General features: G+C 39.6%; 1 protein-coding gene and 1 long non-coding RNA gene across 2 annotated transcripts in view; one reads left to right on the top strand and one right to left on the bottom strand.

Moving 5' to 3' along the window:
• Positions 1-26,638, top strand: part of CCSER1 (coiled-coil serine rich protein 1) — an 803,172-nt gene that overhangs the window by 734,121 nt on the left and 42,413 nt on the right. The gene's annotated exons all lie outside the window — the stretch shown is intronic.
• The window catches only part of LOC136572977 (uncharacterized), a 220,993-nt gene continuing 195,630 nt past the window's right edge, over positions 1,276-26,638 (bottom strand). Inside the window, exon 3 of the long non-coding RNA XR_010785834.1 lies at positions 1,276-1,371. This is a non-coding gene — a long non-coding RNA (uncharacterized lncRNA). The remainder of the gene's footprint in view (positions 1,372-26,638) is intronic.

Below are 26,638 nucleotides of genomic sequence, written 5' to 3'. Positions count from 1 at the left end.
ATGATGCACTGAAGCCTTTAGAAAAGTCAATAAAAATCTCATTGCAACTACTGATGAGAAATATGAAGCATGTGAGATATTTATTTTATGAATGCTTTATTGAACTGTTGACACCCAAATTGTAGAAATAAGAAAATCTGTATAATTTGAGACATAAATAGAATAGAGGGGAAAACAGAAAACACCCAGTTTAATCCTTAAAATTAGTTGCATTTTACAATGTTTTCTTTTTGGGGTTGGTGAATGGGGGATCTGTGCATCATATATTCAAATGTCAGTGAAAATGTGTATCACAGATTGACATGTTGACCTCGTAAACTTGGCCCTCTATATCACTCCATTTTACTTCACACTCATAATGTTAGGCATGAGACAATATGGGATTGTTCTCAGTACACTCGTGTGATGCAAAGTATTAAGGCAGCAGAATGCAGTCCTAAATTCTCACTCATGACCTGAAGTTGCAGGTTCAATCCCTGCGTGGTACAGGTAGCTGGTTCAAGGTTGACCCAGCCTTCCATTCTTCCAATGTCGATAAAATCAGTACCCATCTTGCTGGGGGTAATAAACAAATGACCTGTAAGTGCTGTGGAATAAGTTGGCGCTATACAAATAACAAGTCCCTTCCCCAAGTAATCTTGTAAATATGATACCTTTTAATGGCTAACAAAAATATATGATGTTATAGTCTGCTTTTGAACCTACTTGGGGTCCTTCTTCAGGCTTAATGAAATAGATTACTGTGAACAATCACATTTTGCTCTACTGGCTAAAACAGTGACAAACTTTTTTAATTGCAGCTGACAATAATACCACTAATACCATTAACACTGCAACTTCCCCTTTACCTATTTACATTCTTAAATCAATACCCTGAACAGGAAAGAATGGACTTCCAGAACAGTCTTGAGTAAAAACTTATGTTTTTATTAAAATATGCATTAAAATCAAGTGTCTGTATAGTATCAGCTATGCTACAACATGAGCATTTAAATGCGTAACTGAATAAAGACATACAATTTTACTCGAGACTCCACTTACTTTATCATGAATGTAGTAACTTAAGCCATAAATTGCTAAAAAAAAACAATGGTCAATTTGTTTTGCATGTACGTAACTCTACACCACTTATTACTGATTCATAATTAGGTTTATTAGATTTTCTTACTCCTTACTGAGCAAAAAACAACCATAAAATTACAGAATTTTAACATTATTTTAGCAATATCAATGCTGAAGCTGAAAAGATGCTAAAAGAAATAAGTGTGTTTGCATATCATTCTTCTCCTATTTTACAGGGTCTTTGAGCCTTTCTTATCCAACTTCTTTAGTCAATTTGGAAATTGTTCTCTGGAACTACAGATTTCTGACCTATAGATAAAAAACATATAAAGGTAGATATTGAGGCAGAACCGCATAGGATGATTTGTCTTCCCTTATCCCTGTTTCAAAAAAAACCATCAAACGAGAAATCTTTATCTTATATATGCTGTTTTTAAAATGTGTCAACCAGTAAATATATTCTTATTAGCGTGAGCTTAAATAGATGTCACAGAATAGAAAGTGTTCTATATTAAATATAGTAATATGGTAACATTAATCATATCTATAATATCTTGGGAATTGGCAATGCATATTTGTAAATATTTTAGATTCTTTTATATTCCCTGAGGTCAAGCAAAAATGCATTTGTCAGGATTGAATTACAATGATTTTCTGTGATTTATGGTAACTGAGTATTTACCCACTTTTTTAGTCACATGGTGCAGTTAAGTATGTACTTAGGTAAATAGAGATGAGCGAGCACACTTGGTAAGGTCAGTTACTTGAGCGAGCCTCGCTCATCTCGAGTAACTGCCTTCTCTGAGCGGCAGGGAGAGTGAGAGATCTTTCTCTGTCCCCCGCCATCCCCCTTGCATGCTTGTAGGAGAAGGCAGTTACTTGAGATGAGCAAGGCTCCCTCGAGTAACTGACCTTACCGAGTGTGCTCGCTCATCTCCAGTAAATACTGCAAGTGAGGAAATAGTTGATAGATTTGTGTTCAAAAGTGGTATATGAAAAAAAGAAAGACCTCTTGTGTTTTGACATTGTTATTTGTAGTGCTTGTATATTAGAAACAGAAATGTCTTTATAGTTGATCCACTATTGCTCCTATGCAACGCAATACAGAGAGAGATGTTGAACACAGGGATTTATAATTTTCTATTGCTTGATGTTGAAATGCCGTCTTGGAACCTGCAAGTCCCGCTGATTTCCACAGTAAAACTTACAGTCACTCAGTCTATGCAAGGGATGCACTATTTACAGACTTCAGTCCTGGCAACATTTAACAGGAACCTGTCAGTAGATTCATGCTGCCCTAACCACAGGCAGCATGAAATACAGATACGATCTCTTATTCAAAGAACTGTGCCCGAGTTTGCTTGATTGACAGATCTCTCCCTATTTACATCAATCAAGCTAAGCCAGGCAGGGAGAAGCTAAAGGACAGAGACTCACTGGACACTTCTTGCCATGACCAACTCTTATTAAAACTATGCTTTTTTTCTGAAAAGTATCACAGCATTTCAGAGTTGAAGCATAGTTCTTTGTAATGAGAAAGCCTGTCACTATTTCAGGCTGCCCATGGTGAGGGCAGTATGAATCCACTGACAGATTCCCTTTAAACATGAAACAGTTAAGCAAATAATTGATGTAACCTCAAGGTCAGGTGTAGCACAGGACATCTGACAGATTCACTTTAAAAGGGAAAGCCCACAATTGCAACCAAGTAATTTTTCAGTTGTGCAATAGGAAAAGTACTTGAAATTCTCTGGCAGCCACAAATAAAGTTAAAAATATTAAATTTATCACTCCATTAAAAGCATGAAGGGCACATCCAAAAGATGACCAGACTTATGCATTTCAATCCGTATTTGAGTTCTTAATCATTGTTAGCTACTGGGCTGCACACATGTAAAGAAGAATACCCTAAAAAATTATATATCCTGTTTTTTTTACTCATGTAATCATGAGCACTTTGGTTCCCCTTGCAGATAACATGCTTTTAGAAGACATTTTTGTTTTCTTAACCATTGTCTGTCGGCTAAGTCCCAAAAAGGCACTTTTAATCACTGAAATACATAATATTTTTATTCATGGTAGTATAAAATGTTTTCTGATGAATAAGCATTCTCTATATGTTTCAGTTACCAAAATTACAATTGATTAATGTGCGTCTTTTGCTACCTTTTTTTTTTAACTTTTCACTCATTTTTGTTTTGACCTGCTCCTTTCATTCTTTTCTCTCTTTTGCACTGGAGATTGTGTCGCATTTTCAAAATACCTAGGTATAGCCAAGTAATAGTAAATCTAGCTTTAAAGGGAAAGTGACTGTTACTTAACGAGTGGGTTCCAAGACATGATACATTTCTGGGCCAGAGGCTCATTGTTAGTCATTTCTTCTCTATTTGTCCCTGTGTGCATTGTGTGTGGTTGGATTTAGAGGTTTTGTCCTAAACTTGTCTTGCAATGGGCTTTTTAACAGTACTTATATAGCGCCTCAGTCTCTTACAAGTGTGGATTTTGTATCTCTAGAGTTTGTAAGGCACAATTGAATTTGTTATTTAAGTCTTTGGGATTCTGCTTTGCTATGTGTCTTCGAGTTACACATGCAGTGTGTTTTCTTGCAGTCCTGTGTAAAATGGACTAACCTATTCAATCTATAATTTGTAATTTCCTATTTGATGTTGCTTTACTCCTGTATACAGTACATATACATCATTGATTTTGTGTATGTGATTCTTTTTCTTTAATTCGACCCTCACTGTGTGAACATTTATTCTTGCCCGTTCCATTGTTTGCAGATTTGTGTACATCCTTCGTGAGCCACACTTCAAATACGGACTCACTTTGTCCTATTCATTGAACTACTGAATTAGTTTTAAGTTTTCAATTTCAAGAATGAATAACTACAGTAGTTGGTGTTTGTGAAGTAGAATCTATGAAATTACTTGGATCACTGTATTGACAAAATATAACAGTGATTCAAACTTGTGTTAATAATTGTTTTTCCATAACTTAATTTGTATAAGGGCTCAGAAAGAAGACTTATGAAGTCATTTTAACATAATTCTAAGAAAACATTAACGTATAACCCTACAATAACACTCAAAATACTGACAGAGCTCAGCATCTTACTAAAAACTGTCATTCACGAGACATTAGAACACATGGTGAGAAACAGACAGTAAATGGTGAAAGAGTCAATAACTGATCTAGAGATAGATTCTGATTTGATGGTTTTGTATTTTACACATTTAACACTGAATCTTTTGAACTTGTGTTTTTCTTATTTGTGTTCATTCATACCTCCAGTCTGTAATGTCATAATGACATGTTAATAGATTTCATTGCTATAGACCATTAAAATGACCCCTCTTAATCTCTGCTGAGTCCTGCCAAGAGAGAATTAAATGGGAGCCAAAGAGATGTGGCACTATAACCTCTTCATTCTAATGACACAGTAGGTGGGAGTAATAGTGCATAGACTTTCACCAATGAGAAGTACCTTGAAAGAATACTTTAATATTTCATTGGTTAGACTTTATTTTAATCACTGTATTATCTTGGCAACAGGAGATATAAATATCAAGCTGAATTTTAGGTACATTAGACATTGGCCATGTTCTTAGTTCTTTTGGAGTTGCTGATTAACATCTATTATGACTGTTGCTCTTCCACAGAAAGTATATTATTTCTGTAGTCAATTAATGTCATTTAAGTAGGAACAGAAATTAGCCCACAAATTACATTAGATACATTAGAGTTTGGCTATGTTCTAAGTTCTTTTGGAGTTGATGATTAAAATCTAGTATAACTCTTTGCTCTTCCAAGGAGGGTATATTATTTCTGTAGTGAATCAAAGTTTTTAGGTAGAAACAGAAATTAGCCCTACAAACCTACTTAACTGGTTAAGGTCCAGGGTAGTTTGTCTTTTGTCTCAGAGTGGGTATTAAATCAGACCAGACACCATTAAGCTAGTTTTCACATGCATTAGTTTAACAGCTCTTTTACAGTGGATTTACAGATGTGAGAATAAAGAGGTTCAAACACAATGGCTAAATTAATAGTTTACTTAAAGTGATAAAGACTAAAACTTACAAATAGATACACATAGATAAAAACATACACCATATTAAAATATATAATCAAAAGATACATACTAAACAAAATCAAAAGCTGGGAAGAGTTACATAGAAGATAAGCAAACAGTATATCAATAACATATTAAAAAAACAGTATAAGGGTGAAGTCACACGAACGTATATCGGCTTGGTTTTCACGCCGAGCCAATATACATTGTCCTCGTGTGCAGGGGGGGAAGGAAAGAAGAGCCAAGTGCAGGAACTGAGCTCCCGCCCCCCCTCTCCGCCTCTCTGCACTATTTGTAATGGGAAGAGGCGGGACGGGGGCGGGGCTAAGTTCCGTGAATTAGCCCCGCCCCGTCCCACCTCTCCCCATTGCAAATAGTGCAGAGGGGCGGAGAGGAGGCAGAGAAGGGGGTGGGAGCTCAGTTCCTGCTCCTGGCTCTTCCATCCTCCCCCCTCTGCACACTAGGACAACGTATATCGGCTCGGCGTGAAAACCGAGCCGATATACGTTCGTGTGACTTCACCCTGACAGCAAGATATATCCATGGCATGCAAATTAGGAGAGCTGCTATTGTTTATCACAGCACCAAGAATTGAGAGTACAGTGCTTGCACAGTTCAAAATGGGATCCACTTTTTTCCCAAAATATCCTTCTGTACCCCTGGCGATACTATTTTGTACTGTTATTTGTTTAAGCAATGAGACATCTTTTTATCACTGGAGAGTGACTGGCCTGTCAAAGAATGTTCTTTGTCCTGTGAATTAAAATTTATTGAATTACTTAAGGACATTTTACATGGCCAGATTACTGGGCAATAATGAATGTCTAAACGTCTACTTGCCCAATCATAGCACCATATAAATGTGCTCACAATCAACTGACTAAAGGCCCATTTACATGCACAATTAACGCTGCAGTGGGTAAATGACTGAAGGAATTGATGATTTCTTTGCATAAAATGTGTAGTATTAAAATGTGCAGATAATTGTCTATAATCATCTCTATTTCCCTCCCTAGCTAAAGTAAACACTGTTTAAGTTGTTTGCTCAGGGGGGGTATTTGTTTATGAGAGATTATCTGGCCAGCAGGATTTTAATTAGTGTGAAGCAATCCATTGTCTTCTCCTGGCATGAGTAAACAAGTACTCATTGTGTATGCAAGGCAAACAAAAACATCTCCCCTCAAGTTGTCAAGCCACTCAAAAGACTGAACAAATTTCATTCAAACAGAACAAATTTTGAACAGCCTAGCGACTATTTTTATGCCAGCTAAAAACCAGCGATAAACGTTAAGTGAACGAGTAGTGCATGACTGCCTGTGTTTATATATAATGATTATCACTCACTTTCATCCATTTGAATGAATTTTGAGTGATAATCATTGCGTGTAAAGGGGCCCTAATGAGAAGATACTCACTGAATGATTGTGTATTTTACGCAAGCATATTTATCAGCTGCATATCTCCCTGTGTAAACGGTATGTGTGAACAGCTATAAATGAACACCCATTTACATGTTTTGCCAATCATACATCATTACAATAGGCTGAATTTTGACCTATGTAAAATGACTCATAAAAGCTCAAAAATAACGCTTACTATATAATCTTTATTATTTGTTGTGGTGGCAACATGATTTTTATGGTGATATTCATTAAGAATGCAGGTTTTGTTCTTACTGTTAGGGCTCACTCAGATGAGCGCTTTTTTTCGTGCGCGTAAAAGAATGCTTCTAAAAGAACCAATGGTTTCCTATAGAAGTGTTCACATGAGAGAATTTAGGTGTGCGAAATGGCGCACACCTAACAAACATAGGATCTGACCTATCTTTAGTGCTCTGCGCAGGAATTCCCATTGATTCCAATGGGAGCAGGAGTTTATGGAAACTCCTGTACAGAAAATAGATTCCCCGGTGCTTACAGGCGGACATTTAAAACATGCTACGCAGAAGCACATTTTAAATGTCCTGCTGTAAACTCCTGTTAGTCCCCACAGTGATGAGGGGACTCACCGAGGGTTCCCTTAATCCCCGTGGGGACTAACATTAATTTACAACAGGACATTTAAAATGTGCTTCTGGACAGCACCTTTTAAATGCCCTGCTGCATGACACAAGGATTTAATCTCTTCCCATTGGGATTGGTAGTTGTGTGGGATGTGGTAAGATAATTCCTGTGAGATAAATATCCTGACAATAGCATTTCGATATTATCCTTCCAGCCAAGTCAAGTTCTCAGCCCAATAAAACAGGTGCCTACTGACACACATGTTGATCAGTTCTCATTTATTCTATTTTTTCTTTAAAGTTCATATAGGGAGACATACTGTTGATCTGCTCACTGAAATGGAGTGATCAGCCGATAAATGAGCATTTGCTTGATCGCTGGCTGATTGTTGGCTCTTTTACAGGTCTCAATTGTTAGGCGAACATGCATTCAAAGGAACACCCTGGCCTACTTATCAGCCAATGTAAAAAAAACCACTATATTCTCACAAATTCCTGTTTTACTCCAATAAAAATGGCAGTGTTCAAGGATTTTGATTGATTTAACCCCTTCCCGCTGCAGGGCGTAAGTTTACGTCCTGGCAGCCTGGTACTTCCCGCAACAGGGCGTAAACTTACGTCCTGGAGATAGCGCGGGATCACATAAGATCCCGCGCTATCCCGCAGCGGGAGCCGGCTGTCACTCACAGCCGGCGTCCTGCTGCAACAGCGGGGGGACATCGGAGATGCTCCCCCCGCTGTTAACCAGTTCCCTGCCGCGATCTAAGTAGATCGCGGCAGGGAAAAAGTTCACAGAGGGAGCGCGGCTCCCTCTGTGTCTCCGGCCGGAACTCGCGATGTCATCGCGAGAGCCCGGCCTGTCACCATGGCAACAGGACGCCAGACACTGGCGTCCTGTATTGCCTATGCCTATAATCGCTGTACAAGCGATAAGGCATGGCAGAGCAGTAGCTCTGCCATGCCTTATACCAGCGATCATCAGGGCAGTGGTTAAAGTCCCTCAGAGGGACACAAACAGTGTAAAGAAAACAAAGATTAAAAAAAGAATTTTAAAAAATATAAAAAAAAGAGTAAAAAAAAACATTTTTTAATGCTTTTTCTCAGATTAGCATAAAAAAAAGGTAAAAAAAAATAAAATCCCACATATTTGGTATTGTCACGTCCGTAATGACGCGTACAATAAGTTGCACATGCTTTTGACGGAAAAAAACGCAAAAAAAAAACGCTAAATAATTTTTAGCATTTTGCCTCACTAAAAACGCAATAAGTGATCAAAAAAGCCGTATGAACCCCAAAATGGTACCAATAAAATCTACAGCTCGTCTCGCAAAAAATAAGCCCTCATAGAGCTCTGTACATCAAAAAATAAAAAAGTTACAGGACTTTGAATGCAGCAATTTAGAAAAAAAAAAGATTACCCAGAAAAAGGGTTTTTATTGCAGAAAAGTGGGAAAACCTAAAAAAAAGGTAAGAATTTTGGTATCGTTGTAACCGTACCGGTCCGCAGAAAAAATGGAATGTCTCATTTATGCTGCATGAGTACCGCTGTTAAAAAAAGTAAAAAAAAATCTATGGCAGAATTGATGCGTTTTCTCTCCCTGCTATCATTAAAAAAAAAAAAAAGTTTTACAATATAGTCTATGTACCCAAAAGTGGCACCGATAAAAACTACAGTTCGCCACGCAAAAAACAAGCCCTCATACGGCCGCGTCGACGGAAAAATAAAAAAGTTATGACTTTTGATAAACGGAGAAGAAAATCCGCCAAAAATTGTTGCGTCCTTAAGCCCAAAATAGGCCATGTCATGAAGGGGTTAAAGGCTTGAAAAAAAAATCATGCAGTAAAAGTTACACAGCAAAGAACAAAAATTAGCTAAATAATTAAAAAATGTCTTTTTCTCACAAACCTTTAATGAGATGCTATACATAGCAGTAATACAGAAGAGCTTTTTCACCTTGTGTTTGAATGATTATGACTATCTACAGGTTTCAAGAGAAAGGAACAGTAAGGCTACCTTAGGGGAAAACTGCTATAGCAAAAGTACTTAATTTAAATTTAAAATGGCAATATCATTTGAAAAAGTGCCACTTATTCTCCAAGGTCACCTATAAAACGCTGGCCAATATTAGCGTGGATTAAATGGTGCTTTCAGTTAGAAAGATTTAAATATATGACCTTAATCAGAATCTTTCTAGGGAGCCTGCTCTTTGGATTCAATAACCATTGTGTCTAATATAAACTGCTGCTTTCAGTATTTTGAATAAACAGATTTATAATATCATTTTCAATTAGCAGATTTTAATTCCACTCAAAGTAATTTATTTGCTATAAGAAATGGTTCTGCTCGTGTGCACTCTATTTTTAATTATCTGGGACAAAATCTTATAAAATTCAGTAGGATTTAATCAATGACCATGTCCATGTGCCAATCCCCAGCAACAAGTATTAATTAAATTATCTATAAATCTCGGATAACTACTTTGTTTGGTCCAATTTTGTTTAGTTATACTGAAGTGAGATAAATTAAGCCAGTCTTTTTTACCTCTAACACATTAAGGAGAAGGGTAACAGAAGAGTATTTCACAGGAAAAGTGACTTTTTGAAATAATTTTGTCTAGATACAAGAAAAATAATCTGCATATTTGGATTTTCAAATGCCTTAAGGTTGATTTCAGCAGCAAAGGTGAACATATTTTTATTTTCATGAATTCTCAAGAATAACACCCTGTGATTGATTACTTAAAATTGTTAAGTCACCATATTTTATGGACTTCACACAATGCTTTATCATCAGGACAATGCTGTACCGCAATATGGAGCATTGTACGATGATACAGTGCTCCACATCAGGGTATAGTATTCTCCTATAGAAGAAAATCTATGTAGTACATCAACTAATGGAACATGCTATGACTTCTTTTCTGTCACATTTATATGGAACCTGAAATGAAGTAATAGAGATGCTGCCTCTATCAGTCCCAGTGGTCAAGCGATTTATGACCTGATCGCCGGATTGCCGGTAGGAAGAGACTGCTGCTGGGTCTAGCTAGACCCAGCACAGCCCAAACAGTGATGATAATCACTGTAGCAGGGCTGGTTTCTTCTGTAACTGGGGCTGCTGTACAGATCCAGTTTCAAAGAAGTATAGTGAAAAACATAGACCCTCTGTAGAAATATAAAAGTGAAAAAAAAAACAAAGTTATATAAAAAATAGATATTACACTCCCTCAAAAAAGATCTGCCCCTCCTATTATTGTCACAGCAATTGTCCTATCTAATTTAGCTTAAAATCGGCAAACAATATAATAAAATAAGCAGAAAATGACTTCAAACACAAATAAAAAGTTTATTTTAGGGTAAATATCTATGATTTCCCAAAAATTGACTAGTATTAAAAAAACATGTTTCTTACTACTTTCCAAGAACATGTGTTTAAAAAATAAGTAAAAGTAAGTGGAATTCGTTACAAATAATGTAAATATTTTGTTAATAGATCACAATAGCCCAAAATCGAAACTGTATATGTAATAAAAACAGCTAAACGTTGTCCACTCTTGAACACTCAAAATAACTTGAGCACACAGGGCAAATTATGTTTATTGAGGGAACAGTACTTTTTCGAACAAGTGTCATATCATCCAACCAGGAGTTTTAATCCATATATTTTTTCTCATACGGGAATATCCAATTTTTAGCTTTTAAAAGTATCAAATCCATTAGAATATAGTCTACGGTTAACATCAAATTGGCTGTATTGACCAGTCCACTAGTTTTTATACCTTACTAAATTTAACAGACTCAGGTCTCAGTCATGCGCCCATGTTACTGCAGCCAGCAGACGTCCGTACCTGAAGACGGACGTCTCTCTGCAGCGCCAGGAGGATGAACATGTGATCAGCTTCATTGCCGGTCATGTGTTCTTTCATCAGTGCTGGAGAGAGACGTCCGTCTTCAGGTACGGCTGTCTTCTAACTGTCAGTCACACGGGCGCATCGGCTCTGGTGTACGGGTGCCAATGCGCTCATGTGACTGAGCCCTCAGTTGACTTATAGAGGTTGCATTATGCAGTATTTTTTAAAGACTCTCTTTCAGCACAACAACTATCTGTATTTTTTTAACACACTTTGATGCTTCAAAAGTGAAGTGAGTGTTCTAGGCCCAATAATTGGCAAAAGGCTTTTATATAATAATAGTCTCGAAATATTACCCGTTGAGAAAAATTAAGACTGTTATGAAAATTTCAAATTACAGTACTATACTTCCAAAAAAACTGATATATACCACAGGGCAGGTGAATGACCTAACTGTATTGAGAGAAAACATGAACTTTACTGATGTTGAAGGCTTTAGAATGTAAATAATTCTTGTTTTTGACTCACTATGACTCCATTGATCTTCAGATCAGTTATGGAATTTGATTTGTTAAAATTTGATATAACATTGACATCAATGAAAGAGCAAAGGGGCAAATTAAGATTATGGGCTCCCAGGCTAAAAGTTATATTATCTCTGCATCCAACAAGTTACTATCATTTCATGTGAGATATTAATTAAATTGGCTGCAGTGTCATTTGTGTAGTACAGAAGGGAGTCTACTAGAGATGAGCGAACGTGATCGGCTCCGCCCCTTTTCGCCCGAACACCGAACTTTGCGAGCAATTCCGTGCTCGGGCGAAAAAAGTTCGGGGGTCGCCGTGGCAGCGCGGGGGGGTGCGGCAGGGAGTGGGGGGGAGAGGGAGAGAGAGAGGGCTCCCCCCTGTTCCCCGCTGCTGCCGCCCGCGCCGCCGCGCCTCTCCCCACCCCCGGCGCCCCCCGAAGCTTTACGCGCGGACACTGAAGTCCTCGGCAAAGCCGGTGTCCGGGAGCGTAAGTGTTCGTTAAGAACACGTTCGCTCATCTCTAGAGTCTACTGCTTCCCTCTGCTCTTTGGCTTCAGCTACAGCACTTTGCTAGTTCATAGTCTGTTCCTGCTTTTAATTAGCAATGTCATATGAAAGTGTAAGTTTCCATAACCATAAACTATGTATCAGTAGGAGGTCCTCAGCTCCCCCACTCATTTGGAACACATGAGAAATTGATTTAATCATGAATATGAATATGCTTAGGGTGGATCATTATGAGTGTCAGAATAATTTTCTGAGGATTAGGTCAGGCCTACTTTCCTTCAAAGGCTACTGATATTTTTTCCATTTTAGAAGTGTTACTTAGTTTCACAAATCTTTTGTTAGAACGAATCATGAGAATAGAAAAAAGAAAAACAAAGTGAAATGGTATTGTCATGATATGAAGCAAAGTTTTCCCCACACATTGGCCTTGTAATACAAAGTATGAAAGTAGCATCAAGTAAATGACAATGAACAAAGGTGAAGAAAGTCACTTAGATTCTATTTTCAGTGAACAACTGATTAATAAATAAAAAGCTAAAGAGGGAACTGTGGTATGATGTGACTTATTTAAAAGGTACAGTATGCTAATGTAAAAGGTGAGTTAAACACAGACGTTACAGAGTAAGACTGGCTTGTAAATAAGAGGTCAAGAAGTGAGGATTCTGGAGGTGCTTGTGTCTCTTATATCAACCCAAAACTTCCAAGTTCTTAAGTAAAGATCCATAGCTATCCAACAGAAATCTTAGGCCTTGTGAACCTGTACCCAACACTGACCTCACTCAATCTCTTATGCCCTTTAGGGGGTCAGATCCTTATATCACAATGCATGACATCATAGATTACACTACTAACATGATCGTGGTCCCACATGCGATACTACTCTCTCTCTCTCTCTCTTTTATTCTCGGGTCTTGCTGCAATGTTACATCACACATCATTAATATAAAAGTCATTAATCAGCCATCCCTATACTCTCTCTATATATTACATCACTGACTATAATAGGTTAAAAACCATAGCTCGAAAATAACACTGGGCTTGTACCCTGGTTCTATCAGTCAGTCCCATATGACAGGAGGTCTCTTTAAATATCACAGTCTCTTTACTTTTGCTATAATCTCTACCACAGGTCTGTGAACAACTAAACACAATCCCATTCGGTGTGCACACCTAACTTTGGAGTTCAACTTACAACTTGTTGATATGAGGTACGACCTTAACTGCATGCACTGTTTCTTGTTACAGTCTCCTCCAGGATGGAACTGCAGTGCCTCTGCTCCTTCTTGGGCTCCATTTGTGACCCCAGTCATCAGGGCCCTTTTAGTGATCACCTGGCTGCTCCATCAACACCATTCTTCTAAATGGCAACAGCCTCTGCCACTTATTTCTTGTACTGCTGCTGCATCACTACACTACAAGGTGCTGCAGTCTCTGTCACAACCTCTACACTTCTCTCCTGCTGTGATGCAGCATTGTCTCCTTTATCTGTTTCCTGAGGTACCTACTAAACCCAGTGCTTGTCTAATTCTTTTGTCCTCCCTTGTCACAGGCAGGGGAGCGGGGCTTCCATCCAGCACTGACAAAGTCTGTATTCCTACTTTCCACTCCACTCAGTTAAGTTTACAGCCGGAAAGGATGGAGTGTAGTGGCTGAGCTGCTCCTAATAGTAAGGGGGTGCGCAGAGCTGTAATTACAGAAATGCAGTGAGGATGCATATCACACCTTCTCTGCATGTCTGCAAGCCCCAGTATGCAGAGGGAACCTCTGTTATGTCATTTCTAATAGTACATGGATTCCTTAGCAACCACCCACATTTAGATCAGACTTTTTCCATGCTGCAAGAATGCAGCGATCAGTGGGTTCCTGCAACATAGGAGAAATCAGCAGTAAGTAGCCAATCAAGTCCTGATATTGGCATCAATACCAGAGAGTGTTAGTTATAGTCATAGCTACTACTTTCCTAAAGCTGGAAGTCAGCTATGGCTAAAGAAAGGAGGGCCATGAATATACAGCAGCTCTACAAGCGGCACACTGCTAGTTGCTGTATATTTCTGTGAGTCGGTCAGGAAATGGTTAAATAGGACAAATTGCATTTAATCATGATTAATTGTTTATATAAGTACTGCAGCTTTGAAATGCATGAAAAAGTTGTAGATTTTAAAGTTGTTTATTAATTTTGTTATTCATTTTTTGCTTTATTTTTGCCAAAACAGAAATACATTTTGAAACCTAGCCAATCTAATCTGTGAACTATGTGGTAAAACTAACTGTCTGCTAGAAAGGGCAACTTGTATTTGAGATGTTAATGGGTTTTTAGGCACAATGAAGTCAATATTTTCTCATCACATATATTGGCAACATATGGTCATCATATTAAATAGGTTAGGCCGGCTTCACACGGGCGTAAGCGCATGTATATGCTCATTTGTGCTGTGTATTTTTGCAATGCCATTGTTTTTGCATGTGCCTATGTGTGTTTGACACGCGCCTATTTGTATTTCTATTTTTCACGCATGTATACGCAAAAAAAATCACGAGCATTCTAACAATGATTTTAATGGGCAATCAAGTAAAATAAGTTTAATATGTGTTCGGTTTGTGTACAATCCGCATGTAAATAGCATATGCTATGTATTTTTTAGTGCAAACGAAATGCGCACATAAAATACTCTCATGGGAATTAACCCATTAAGATCAATACGCTGCACAAATGCATTTGTGTGAATAAGCCTTTAAATATTCTTATTTTGTGATCCAGAATAACTGCACCAGTGGTTAAATTGGTCTTGATAAATCAATCAGGTTTTAGGTGCTTATTGTCTTCAAATTACACTTAGAGCTTATTTACATGAGCGTATATCGGCCGGCGTTTTCACTGCCTTCTGATATGCTTCCATCTAAGCAGTTCCCTATTATATCCCCCTCACTGGCTCACTACCTCTTTCCTCCACTCCGGCGTTTGCAATGGGAGGTGGCAAGGTGGAGCTAAGCTCCCACCCCCCTCCCTTTGTCCATAGCCAGCAAAGAGAGTCGGCGGGACAGAGCGGAGCTTAGCTTTGCCCCCTCCCATTGCAAATGCCAGACTGGAGGAGAGAGGCAGAGATGGAAGCATATATCGGCCGGGCATGAAAACCCGACCGATATACGCTCGTGTAAATAAGCCCTTAATTGGTAGAAGTCACATTTACACTATGTCCAGTTGAAATTATTATGCCAGGTCCTTTGGTGCAAGTGTTGCTGTTTTCAGTATATCTCCACTCTAACATAAAGAGTCTAAGATTTTTAAACTAAGGATAAATCACAGATTATCTCTCTTCTTTTAACCTTCCTAGGTACTAAATTCATACTAATGTTCATGTTAATTTTGCACCTTTGAAGAAGTAAATTGACACTAACCTTTCACACAACTTAAACTCATCTACCAGCCTATGTGTGTATTAGTCAATCTTGTAATATATTTGCATTAAGATTTTTTAACATTGAAAATCAAATTTTAGGTGGCTGCCACTAGGGGTCTCCCTTTTAGCAGTTTTGCAATCCACTGCTTGTCATTAGGCATTTGGTGTCTCTAGTACAGGAACATAGGAACGCTGCTAGTTATTACATGCTATAGAGGGGCGGGTATTCAGATACTGCATCGCAGCAGATTGGAGTAGGGCTATACAAGACAACATAGGAAGAGTGTGAGAGGACATCCCGGCCAGTACAGTACTGGTAGAACATGCCTCCCACATGTTACTGGATTGCAAACAGCAAGGCAGTAGAAACATAGGAAAATATACATGGAGAACTGAATATTATTTAGCTTAGATTGGGTTCAAACAGCTGTTTTTTAAATCTTTTTTGGAAACTCAGGTAGGCTTTAAGTATCTATTTTTCACAATATAAAATGGCACAACTAGAAAAACTGATAGTATAGATTCACCAGGAGCAAGGTTTGCAATGAAAAAGAGTGCTTTGCATTTTGAATACATTTTAAATATTTCTTGAATATCTTTAGCCGTGAGGTTAATAAGATGCAATAAATCTCTAATGAAATGAAACCAAATAATATTTTTGTGCGTTTTCTACTTGACCAGTAACTCCAGGAAAAAATAAAGTCCTGAAAATCTGAGAATATCTCTTGTCTCACCTGTATTATAAATCAAAGCATAGGTCCATACTATTATTACTACAGATTTTTTACTTGTCTGCACAGGTGAAGTGTACAATGAATCCCTTGCTCTTGCTGAAACATAGTGGTGGTTTAAATATATGTTACTTGTCAGTGCTCAGAGTCTAATAATGCTGAAGGGTAATGAAAAAAGATAAAATACTGCGTTAGTTAACGTTTCTTTTCTATGTGATGCTGTTATAGAAACTTCACTTTTTGATCCTTTGCTGTAGAAAGTATAGAGTGCATATATCTTACAGAGAGTAGAGGAAAAGCCAGTAGATGTAAGGGAGAAATATACCAAGTGGCCAGAGTTTGTACAGTTTTGTGTTCTCTGTATATATATTTGTCACTTGTCATTCAATTATAAGTTTCCATACAGAGTAAATTTAAAATAGTCGAAATCAGGTATACTATGACTGCAAAGGCCTAATAAAACAATTATGTCCGCATCGAGATTATTAAGGTATGTCCACACAAAATGGAATTGGTGCAGATTTTCACATGTACAGATTTGCCGCAGAAAATTCGCAACAAAATCCCAAGCAAATTCTGCAACAAAATCCGTACAATTGGAGGGAAATTTGCCTCAGATCCACAGCAGATTTCACACTGTCAATTGAAGGAGTGAAGTCTTTGGTGGATGCACTGCAAATTCCATGACAATCAGCACCAATGGCGTAGATTTTGATACAGTTTTTGTTGCAGTTTTAATTCAGATTTTGGTGCAAATTTTCTGTTGTGGAAAATTTGAACCATTTTGCTTCATGGGAATGTACCCTTGAGGTCCAAAAGGTAAAATCATTTCTGGAATCCAAACACATATCATGCTTTCCTCAAACTGTATTTATAAAGGCAGACCGTGAGGCCTCTATAGGTCTACTCAGGCAGGGGGCCTTATGAAATTGACTGCATGACTTCTAGGTTATAAGAACTGGTGTGAGGAGTCTGTCCACATTGCCTACAATGTTAAGAATCAAGGGTATGAGGAAATAACAAATTGGTCATGGAAAAGAAATGGAGGTATAAGCAACAAGTCCTCCTGCTCCAGGTTGTTAAGCGTATGATGGTGTTAACCAGCAGTAGAAGGGAGTCCTATTTGATTTTCTGCTTCTCACCTAAATGTACATTACACTGCTGACTGTATCAGTAGTTCCTATACAGCAAATGTTCATTAAGCCACATAGAATTTTATAAATCTCAGAAATAATGATGAACACTGAAGTTTGAATTGCAGTTGACAGATTAAAAGTGTAAAGATATGTCCCTGTCCACATTATAGGAGAAGTGTCTGATAGGTGGTGGGGTTCAACCACTGGGACCTCCATTGTTGTACTCTGCTTTTCGTCTGTAGTCACATAGAGATGAATGGTGTTGTAGCATGCATAGTTGGCCACCACTCCATCTATATGAGAGGGAATGGTAACCCTTTGTTCTCGTGATTGATGGGGGTCCCAATAGTCGAAAACCTATTGATCAGAAACATATCTGACAATCCTGTGGATAGGGCAATTATTTAAATCGTGGAACAGATTTAAGAACTGCAATCTGATGCTTGCTAGTGAACCTGGGATGTCATAAATGATGTGAAAAATAAACTACTCTTCTCTGAGTGATTTCCTATGCATAAGGAATCTGTCTTCTAAAATGTAAATGGGCTAAAACAGTGCCCCCAAACATTTTTTTACCACCTAGCAGCATCCTCAGGGGAATGCGTCCACCTCTATAACAGTTCTCAAGTAGACATACAGTAGTGAGGTCTTATCCTGGATGTAGAAGGATCATTGATGTGGTGAGAAGGCTGTCTGCTGCAGCAGTGTCTTCCTGCTAAGTGCAATGGCATTATCATCTTCTGATATGCAGAGGGGAAACTGGGGCAGCAGCAGTTAAGCATGTCCACTGCCATTTCATTTATTTCAATGGTACTGCTGAAGGCAAAGGAGCATTTGTACTCAGCTACCTTTTGGAAGTCTTATTGAAATGAATGCAATGGCAAGCGTGCATGTTCAACCACTGCTCCATTCATCTGAGGATAACTTGAAATCTTGTGAAAATCCCTGAAGGGAGAGGGATACCTTTAAATGTAAAAATCTAAAAGAGAGAGAGAGAGAGAGAGAGAGAGAGAGAGAGATTGAGATTCGTTACTCGAATAGAGCTCTCAAATATTACAAAAAGCTCAACTCAAATAACAAGCACCCGAGCATTTTGGTGCTCGCTCATCTCTAGTCACACAACGTAGACATAGTTGAGATTTATATGCTTTTCATAATATGAAGATTCACTTTTGGAGGCAAATATTATTCACTAAAAAAATTTCTGTAAAACAGAATATGAAAAAAAATTAAAGGTATATTTTTCCTGTTTTGACAATTTTTTTCATGTAAGCTCAAGTTTTAAATAAAAATAAAGCCCTGTTTTTGCCCCCTTAAAACATACATACATAAATACAATTTTAGGGTTTAAAAAAATCACTATTTGGGTGTTTGGACACACAAATTTTTGTGGTAGTTTTTGATGCACTTTTTTGAGACAAAACAAGAAGTGGATCTAGCTGTAAGAATAAGTATGAGTCATTTTTTTTATATTTTCCATATCCCTTGATTCCACTTCTGGCTTCGGCTCAAAAAACTGCCTGTAAAACTGCCACAAAAATCTGTGTATGAGAAACCACACACAGCCTCCCTTCAGACGCTGATTGACAGGTCTCTCCTCATGCAAAGTAATATGGAGGGACCTGTCAATGTCTGGAGGGAGTGCATTAGATAGCATAAATGTGAATATTATCAAGCTGCTTTGGATTCATCTTGGGCAATGCACTGTTTAAAACGCAAGTTTTAAAAGCTGTTTCACAGAGCATTACAAGTAACAGACCGCAAAATCAGCATGTCAGTAAATAAAAACCTGTTCGCTAAAAATATTTTTTGCCTGCGAAAATCCCATTTAGTGTCAAACCATGGAATACTTTTACATAGGAACTAGCGGAATAGTAAATAGCTTCAAAGCTAGAAAATCGCTGCGATATTGCAACTTTGTTCCTGCAATTTTGTAGCGTCAATGATGCTTTTTTCTTATGAAAAATCTTGCATGGCGGTGCTGCTGCCCCTGATCTTCTCATGTGACAAAATCACGTGATTTCATCATAAGAAAGTTAATTGTTGTTGTTTTTAGCCGTTTAGTCGTTCTTGACCCTTGGCGACCCTACAGGCTCCCTCCCTTCATGCTTTTCAGTTTTGCACTGCTTCTTTCAGTTGTGTGAAATCCATGCCAGTATCCGCTCTGACAGTATCAGCCATCGTGTTCTTTGGCGGCCAGGTCTTCTTTTGCCTCTGATCTGTCCAAGCATTATAGATTTTTCTAGCAAAACTGCTTGCATAACATGGCCATAACATGGTCATCTTGCCCTCCAGTGACATATTGGGTCTTATATGTCAGTCCGAATAGATGGGGGGAGGGGGGTTTACTAGGTCCTCATAAATAAACTGGCCTCAAATGTTTATCTAAACAATGCATTGCTCCCTCGTTTCATATAGGGGATGGTCCCTTCATCTTTATCACAAAAGAGTTAATAGGAATTTCCTTTGTTAAAAATGTATCGCATCGCACAAAATGTGCTAGTTCGTACTATGCGATGCGATAAACAAGGAGGCTCCATAGGGAAACATGGGAGATAAAAAACAGCACATCACATGCCGCGATTTTTCTCGCAACATAGCATCAGTGAAAACATAAATAATGTGAAGGATATCATTGAAAAGTATGGGTTTCACAAACATGCATTTTGTAGCGCTGTCGCATCGCCGGAAAATTGTACGATTTTGTAGCCTGTGTGAAAGTGGCCTTAAGGTAACCTGTCAGGTACTTCATGCTGTGTTCACTAAAGGCAGAACATCATAGTGAGAGACCTGTGCAGAAATATTGGAGGACTTATTGATGAGAATCTAGTAGTCCCGCTTACCCTTTGTGATGAGCAGTTTTCTAAGTATGCAGTGTAACATCTAGAAGACTGTCAGTCCAGGTAGATGGAGGGTGTGGGGGTCACTAGGTCCTCATGAATAAACTGACCTCAACTTAGAGCTGCAGAAACATACAGAAACAAGCTGTAAGGTGTCCAAATTCCCTGCACATTATCCTATTAGTGACATACTGCTGGAATCAGCATGTCTGTCACTGTAATGTGCTGCCCTCAGTGAGCACAGTATAAAGTACCTGACGGGTTTTCTTTAAATTGTAGTTGCAGCATAGCTGTGTTTCCCAGCAGGAGCTACTATTAGAATTGTTCTATTTCCTTTACTTTATTTTCCTTTTCTCCTTTTTGTTTACCTGTGGTATTCCAATTTTCTTCTCATCTATATCTTTTCTTAAATTTAATGTTTAAAGGGGTTGTCCCGCGGCAGCAAGTGGGTCTATACACTTCTGTATGGCCATATTAATGCACTTTGTAATGTACATTGTGCATTAATTATGAGCCATACAGAAGTTATAAGAAGTTTTTCACTTACCTGCTCCGTTGCTAGCGTCCTCGTTTCCATGGAGCCCGCCTAATTTTCGGTGTCTAATGGCCAAATTAGACGCGCTTGCGCAGTCCGGGTCTTCTTCTTTTCTCAATGGGGCCGCTCGTGCAGGATGCCGGCTCCGTGTAGCTCCGCCCCGTCACGTGCCGATTCCAGCCAATCAGGAGGCTGGAATTGGCAATGGACCGCACAGAAGCCCTGCGGTCCACCGAGGGAGAAGATCCCGGCGGCCATCTTCAGCAGGTAAGTAAGAAGTCACCGGAGCGCGGGGATTCAGGTAAGCGCTGTGCGGTGTTCTTTTTTAACCCCTGCATCGGGGTTGTCTCGCGCCGAACCGGGGGGGTTGGAAAAAAAAAAACCCGTTTCGGCGTGGGACAACCCCTTTAATTATTTAGCTTTTTATTTACATGTTTCCATTTGCTTTCCTTTACAATATATAGTACAGTACACATTGTGTTTATTTATCTTTTGAGGTCCCCACAATTCATTTTCTTCATACCTGGGTGCATTGCCTCTTAGCACAATTTACAATGAATTGCTTTGTATATTATATATTCTGCTGCCACCTAACTCATGTATTACTGCATGACAACATTTTCTCATTGTTGGCCTTTTTCTCTTGTGTGTAACATCCCTAAAAAAATCAATAACAAGTAAGTTAACATAAAGGTTTGGATGCCTTCCTGGCAGAGCATAATATTGACTGCAAACAGTTTTTTAAATGTCTGAAAATATAATCAAAGGTAATAAGAATTGAATTATTCTACCATGCCTGGCAAAAATGACAGAGTCATCACAATTAAAGAATGTTAACATAGCCTTTTCACTTTGTAGCAAATAAACAAATTACAGATATGACGCAATACAATGTTTATTAATAACACAACATTCTGGCTTTGGGAAACATTCCTCAAATGAGTGAAAATAAATAATTTTAATTATTGACATATGGTTTTCCAGATCAAGTAAAGGAAAAAATTATTACCGTATATACCGGCGTATAAGGCGACGGGGCGTATAAGACGACCCCCCAACTGTCACCTTATACGCCGGTATACAGTGGAGAAAGAAAAAAAAAATTCATTACTCACCTCCCACGGCGTTCTGTCGCGCTCCGGCAGGCTGTCGCTCGCTCCTCGTCCCCGGCGCAGCATAGCTTTCTGAATGCGGGGCTTGAAATCCCCGCTTCCAGAAAGCTAATACACACGCCGGCAGCCATGACATCATTGAATGGCTGTGATTGGCTAAAGCACACGTGGCTTCAGCCAATCACACTATTCAATGACATCATTGAATGGGTGTGATTGCTAACACGTGCGCCTTCAGCCAATCACAGCCATTCAATGCTGTCATGGCTGCCGGCGTGTGTATTAGCTTTCTGGAAGCGGGGATTTCAAGCCCCGCATTCAGAAAGCTATGCTGCGCCGGGGACGAGGAGCGAGCGACAGCCTGCCGGAGCGAGCGACATCCTGCCGGAGCGCGACAGAACGCCGTGGGAGGTGAGTAATAAATTTTTTTTTTGTATTACCATAAGACGACCCCCGACTGCAGAGCAGATTTTTCGGGGTTCAAAAGTCGTCTTATACGCCGGTATATACGGTAAATCAATCATTGTTGAGGAAAAAATTATGGAATCACCTTGCATTACTTGCAACAAAAGTGAAGGGTAATAGAACATGTTGGTTGCTCTAAGTCAGGGGTGTCAAACTCATTTTCACCGAGGGCCACATCAGCCTTATGGCTACCTTCAAAGGGCCGATTCTAATTGTAAGACAGTAAAGTAAAAGTAAACCCCACAGTGGCCCGATTGGTAATAAGGTTCCCCATAGTGGCCAGTGACGCACGCCATTCTGCGCATACACACGCACGCCATTCTGCGCATACACGCGCACGCCATTCTGCGCATACAGACGCACGCCATTCTGCGCATACAGACGCACGCCATTCTGCGCTTACAGACGCACGCCATTCTGCGCTTACAGACGCACGCCATTCTGCGCTTACAGACGCACGCCATTCTGCGCACACAGACGCACGCCATTCTGCGCACACACCCGCACGCCACTCTGTGCACACACCCGCACGCCATTCTGCTCACACACCCGCACGCCATTCTGCGCACACAGACGCACGCCATTCTGCGCACACACAGACGCACGCCATTCTGCGCACACACAGACGCACGCCATTCTGCGCACACACAGACGCACGCCATTCTGCGCTCACACAGGCGCACGCCATTCTGCGCTCACACAGGCGCACGCCATTCTGCGCTCACACAGGCGCACGCCATTCTGCGCTCACACAGGCGCACGCCATTCTGCGCGCACAGACGCACGCCATTCTGCGCATACACCCGCACAGACGCACGCCATTCTGCGCATACACCCGCACAGACGCACGCCATTCTGCGCATACACCCGCACAGACGCACGCCATTCTGCGCATACACCCGCACAGACGCACACCATTCTGCGCATACACCCGCACAGACGCACACCATTCTGCGCATACACCCGCACAGACGCACACCATTCTGCGCATACACCCGCACAGACGCACACCATTCTGCGCATACACCCACACACCATTCTGCGCATATACGTACAGACACACACACATATATACAGACACACACATTATATATATATATATATATGACACACACACACATACATATATATACACACACACACACATACATATATACACATACATACATATACACACACACACACACATATATACACACACACGTATATACACACACACACACACACACACACATATATATAGACACACACACACACATATACACACACATATACACACACACACACATATATATATATATATAGACACACACACACACACATATATACACACACACACACACACACACACATTATATATATGTATATATATATATATATATATATATATATATATATGACACACACACACATATATACACACACACAAGGCTCTCACCCTGCAGCGCTCCTCCTCAGCGATGCTCTCCTTGCTGCAGAGATCATGTTCTCTGCACTCCCCTTCCCTCCTCCGCGGCCGTTGTCAGTCTGCTATCGGCACTCCTCTATTACTGTCTGCAGTAGACAGAACAAGCCGAGAGCAGACTGCCTACTGACAGCAGCACGGAGGAGTGAGGAAACTTACTGCATAGCCTGCGGGCCGCAGAAAATGAGGCGGCGGGCCGGATTCGGCCCGCGGGCCTTGTGTTTGACACCTGTGCTCTAAGTCATCTGTATATATCATACATTGCATTTAGCAAGTACAAAATTGGAAGATTATAAAGGGCAAACATATGGAATGGCAAGGTAAGGTACACGCCAAAGCAAATACAGTAAGCTCAAAGCAATTTGCTTTGAAAATAGAGAATGTGCAACAAAACAAATGAAAAATACATGGGCGAAACTGGAGTCAATGATTGGGACAGAACTGTAGGGACAGGCTCACACGAATCACGTATTACGCGCAATGAAAGTAAATTAACCCACTCTCTCTAGCATTTTCCTATTGTCTATAATACACGCGTAAAAGAGAATGCATATTCTATTTTACTGCATATTACGCATGATATAGCCCTATTGTTCTCTGTGGGTGTGTAATAAATGCTGTACATATGCAATTACATTGCGCATGCATAGCATTTGTACGCAACATCACTGAGCGACAGAGCGGGGAAATAAAAAAGAAACAAACCAGACTACACATGACAGTGTGCATGAGATACGCTGTCATGCACAGTACAAAATCACTGCACTATGCTGCGATATCCCTGCTCACCGCTATCTCACAGAGTGGGGAAATGCTGCGTTATACACATACGCTTGTGTGAACAGGCCCTAAGAAAAAGACTAAATAAAAGTGTACTTACATATAGAAGAAACAAATAGGAACCAGGAACTAACACCTGAACAAAAGGAAATACAGTTAAAGGGATTGTCCGTCGTTTATATAATGAGGACAGTACAGTAGAAAAAGTTAATACTGGCAACTTATTAATTTAATATATTCAGTGCTTCTGCCTAGTTTTCTTTTTTTCCAAGCTATGCCTTCAAAATCATAATGTTCTGCGCTTTGTCCTACAAATGGCTGCCAATGGAGGGGTGCATGACAAGATCCCATCCAGTGCCTCCCATTGACATGCTCTACACTTGCCTTTGTTTTCTTCCTGAATGCAGGTCTGAAGAGGCAGGAAACTGGCACAGGTATAGGACATCTCAATAAGAGGCACTTATGGATGGGGTTGAATCACATGTCTCTCTATTGGCGGCCATTTGTAGGAAGGAGCACTGGAGCTGTTATGGCTTGAAAAAACAAGCACATGAGGCAGAACTACTGAAAGTATTGTAGTAGTAAGTTGCCAATATAGAAATTTTCAACTGCTGTCCTCATTATAGATAAGGTGGCCGATCCCATTAGGCAATCAAGGAGTGTGAAAAAATTGATACTCTGTGATTAACCACAATTCTGCACTGGCCAAGAAGGTGATGTGAGAAATGTTGTCTTCTGCTATTCTGATGAAAAAAAAAGAATCAGATGACTGTCTGAGGAAAACAATCATATTTCTCTATGATTCGGAGTTACACATAAGGTAAACGACCACGGAAAATCAGGATCATTACCTAAAAAAGTCAATGCACAGCTTATAGAAATTTTGAACAATTTTCTTATTCTGTGGATAGAAAATAGATTTGGGGATGATGAAGTAATTTTTTCACGATAATAATGCACCTTGCCAAAGAGCACGAGGGTGTTAGAGCATTTTTCAGGACACGTTTTAAACTGAATGACATGACCGGCATACAGTCTACATCTCAAGTCCATTGAAAATAAAAGGTGGCAATTCAAGTGATAATTCAATAATAATAAAATATTTGGTCCATGACAAGGCTTTATCTTTAAAAGCTGTCAACTGCTCTTCAAGGAGGTTGAAACCAGCTTCAAGTAGAATATTGTCACTAGTTATAAAACCCAAGCAGGAGCAAAAAAGTACTAGTTGTGCTTTTTATGATAATGTCATATTTTTTCACAAACATTAAGTGATTCCATATTTTCTACTCTACTAGATCCAGAAAAAAAAAGTCGATTAAGTAATAATTTCAATTCATTTGTTTGAAGTACAGTTGCACATTGCAGATGTGTTTGAACACATTGAGTAGATCCATAGCGCAAGGAGAAGTAACTGAAAGTTCATGTTAATGGGAGTCTGTCAGCAGATTTGACCAGTCGGAGGTTATATGCCTCAGTGCACCACTGTAGCAAGTGCTGCAAAGTGGGGCCTTCTCCATAAGTGCTCTCAACTATGTGCATTGAACAGATCCACAGCCCCCTCACTACTCTGATTGACAGCTGTATTTGTCTCCTAGTTAGAGGCTCCAGCTGTCAATCAGAACTGTGTAGCAATTCAATTCAGCTCAGGAAGAAGGCCTACCTTTAGGGCACTTTCCAGAGAGAGGGTAATAAAAGTTCTGTTTTTTGAGTCCTGCTATAGTAAAACCATGATGAAACTACAGCGTAGTGTTAGGCTTTGCACCTACCCAGGGTCCCACTCACAGGCCCAACCCTTCCCTTCTGGCCTACACAGGAATTTTTCCATCCTTGTGCTTCCCTAGCTTTCCTCCTGAACTTTGTGCAAACCTTTTTGCTACAGGAAACATTTGGTGGAAGTGATTTCTGATAAGCGGGATCTACAGGTTAATACATTTAAGGGTTGACTTACTTATTCTCCCTACACTGTGGTTGTTTAATCAATGTACTCAAAGACACACATGGTGCAACAGTTTTAGTTTTATTAGTTTAGTTAGATCATGGGCAGCATGGTAGTTGAGTGGTATTGGTTAGTTAGCACTGTTGCCTTGCAACTCTCAGGGCCGGGGGCCATGTCCAATGAACATCTGCATGGAGTTTTTATATGCGCCCATATGT

Source organism: Eleutherodactylus coqui, chromosome 7 (genome assembly GCF_035609145.1).
Source record: "Eleutherodactylus coqui strain aEleCoq1 chromosome 7, aEleCoq1.hap1, whole genome shotgun sequence".
Lineage (NCBI taxonomy): Eukaryota > Metazoa > Chordata > Amphibia > Anura > Eleutherodactylidae > Eleutherodactylus > Eleutherodactylus coqui.
The sequence above is the reverse complement of the archived record's forward strand: the minus strand, read 5'-3'. Positions and strand labels throughout refer to the sequence as shown.